The sequence below is a fragment of the Apaloderma vittatum genome, unplaced genomic scaffold, assembly GCF_000703405.1.
Source record: "Apaloderma vittatum isolate BGI_N311 unplaced genomic scaffold, ASM70340v1 scaffold1555, whole genome shotgun sequence".
NCBI lineage: Eukaryota > Metazoa > Chordata > Aves > Trogoniformes > Trogonidae > Apaloderma > Apaloderma vittatum.
The window spans coordinates 102170-105322 of record NW_009718578.1 but is presented as its reverse complement, the minus strand read 5'-3'; positions in this window follow the sequence as shown (position 1 = coordinate 105322).

The following is a 3153-nucleotide window of genomic DNA, read 5'->3' as shown; positions in this document are numbered from 1 at the left end:
CAGCGCCCCAGGGAAACTCAGTGTACTAGACAACCTCTGGAGGTGTCCTTCAGCCATGGTTCCTGTAAACCTCATGCTCATCCACAGACTCTGTGTGATCTCTCAGAAATCTGTGCACTTCTTAAAGAGAAGGAATGTGTTTACGTCTTCTGTAAATCAAAGTAGAGAGAATACAAGAGAGCTTAGGCTCACAACAGATGCTGGCGCTGAGATTTCTGCCACATTCAAACCAGTAGCTTCATACCCAGATGTAACATGTTAACACACTCTAGAACTAGACATAAACTCATGGCACGAGAAAGTAACAGCGACTCACCTTGTTGGAAATGGGAGAAACTATTGCTGCGGACATCGTTAAGCAAGAGCTTCACTACAAGAGATGCAGAAGACGACAGAAGATTCTTGTCTTCTATTTGTTGAGGTATCCTGGTTTGAGAACACAAGGACAAGAGTTTTCTGGGGCTCCCGATACACGTGACAATCACAGAGGGTAGGGAGGAGGGGCAGCTGTGCCTATGGGGAGGAGAGGATGGGTCAGGTGACCCAAATGGACCAATCACAGTGTTCCTTCCCATGGTACTCAGTATATAAGGGCCCCCAAGAAGAACCTTGGGGCTCTTAGTGCTGTTGTGCTAGAAGGGCTGCCATGGGCTCTTTGGCCTCTCTCCCTGTGCTGCTGGTGTTCCTGCCTCCTCTTTTCACCCTGTAGAGGAACACCGTTTGCTCCATAAGTGGGAGTAGCACACCTTCTTTTCTGGTTTTTTTCCAAATGTCATTGGGACTCTGGGCTTGGGTGCTCCTGTCTGCTGCTGTGTCCAGCCTAGGACCTTTTTTCCTGCTTGGGACCTTGCTGGTTATCTCAGTCAGTTGAGCATGGCGCTGACAAGGCCAAGGTTGTGGGTTTGATCCCCGTTTGATCCCCATGTGTTGCCTGATCTAGTCGACAGGTGGTGTCCCTGGAGACAGGGAGGCAGGATTAAAATGATCTCTAAGGTCCCTTCCAGCCCAGGCCACTCTATGATCTGGAGGGTGTGGGTCTCATATTGACCTGCCCTCTTGTATCTTTGAGCATATTGCATATTTGTGTGTGTGTATGTGTATATATATATATGTGTGTGTGTCTGTATATATATATATAGTTTGACATCTTCATTGTTATTTTTAGTATTCTTCTCTTTCTTTAAACTGCTTCAAGTTTTTTTTCAACCTTAAAGTCCTTCTCCCCCCTGGTTCTCCTGTTATCTTCTCCTGGGAGGGTGGAGGAAGGATCACAGAGAGCATCTGTTAAATTCAGTGGCCAGCCTAGTCTTAAATTTTAACAGATTTATTGGTGCCTAAAGTGGGGCATAAACCAATATTTCATAAAGTTTCATAAACTTTAGTTTAATATTTCCATATTTAATTTTTTTGTTTGAAAGGTTAGGAAAAAACCTCAACAATTATTAACATGGTTCTAAGTGAAAGATTATACTACATCCTTAGTGACTTTGGATTGCAGTCGATTGTCACAATGCTCCCTAATGTGTCATATATGTTATGACATTACCTAGGCCTTCTTGTTACAGGGTTTTTTTGGTCAGGAGCACTGGGCAAAGGGCATCAGATTGCTGTTTTGTGTGACACCCCTTTATTCTGGAATAAGCTGAATGGTGGCTTTACTTGACCACCTTGGGCACCATTTGGTAAGTCTTATATACTTTAAAGTTTTTTTTTCCTGGGAAATTATACTTCTCTTCACCGAACTGACTCCACCAGAGTTTGGGAGTTCTGGAAATTGTTCTCCCTGTTTCAGTTTGTTAACATTGTTACTGATTATCACTAATACATTGCAGGCGTGGTTTATTAGTAGTATGTATAGGTGTAGGTGTAGCATAACAAGCAGTGCCACAACTCGAAGTCCTACAACAGTCAGTAGTGATGTCCCTCCACCTCCTGTGTCACGGGTCACTACTATAACAACCTCTGCAACATAAGGGTGGGAGAAATCTGCTCCCAGAGCATGCAAAAAAAAAAAAAAAGGCAAACAAAAAGAACACGTAAATATTTAAGTTCAGATTCAGTGTCAACATGAGTTAATAAACAGGAATAAAGTGAAGGCAAGGCAATTTCAGAAAAACTGGTTAAGTTACATTTCACTACTTCTTGGAAAATTACTTCATTTGTACTTTGTATTTCTCCTCATAAGTATACAAAAAAAACTTGTGCCACTGCTAGGGAGTTGCTTTTTTTTAGTTAAAAAGTTTGTGTTTTACACATTAAATAAAACTCCCATTTATATATTTCAAAAGATGTAACAGAAAGCTGTGTAAATTACATGCCAAATCTATAAACTCAAGTGTAGCTCTTGTTAAAAAGCCGTTTTACCACACATAGGTGTTTCCACCCAACAGATATAAAGGAAGGTGCCACATGTGGGGACATGCTGGTTACTAGTCCGTACCAACTCCCATTTTGGTAGTTATCCCATTGTTGCTCTTACCACTCTCACAGAAAAAGTTGTTGGTGGTTGGACCTCATCCTGTAAGTATTAAAACTTCACAATAACTATAAATTACATTTCTAAGTTCCACTGTAAATCTGTGTCTTTGGTCATTCAAATATTTTAAAGAGTTTCTTGGAGACTGAACTTTCTGACTGCATTAATTTGATTCATGCACCTACCTAAGGACCTTTCTATCCTGCCAATCAAAGTCTAATTTAGAAAAAAAGTTGTGCGCAGAGGACAAAAATCTTACCTGTTTAGAAGTTTGAACTTCTGTAATAAATATATACATAAAAACTGTGTATATTATGTACACGCCATATCCAACATGCAATTAGCAGTTTATTGAGAGCATGACAAAAATTCTCAAAATCTGAAAATCTGAAACTAATTGTCACTAATAATGTTATTTTTTGGCATCTTTGAATACTTACTATTATTTTCATTACTTTTTTTTTGGGGGGGGGGGGGGGGGGGGTGAGAGGCTCTGACGTCAGCACTATTGTCCAAAAAGATAAAAGGAAGTCAGAGAAAAGGACTTTCCAGGGGAAAGGAAGCACTTATGGAGAGATATCCAAAGGCAGAACCACGTACCTGGACCTACAACACACCTGGAAGACAGCAGATTTATCAGTTACAAGCCTAAAAATAACCAAAGATTTTCAAATGAG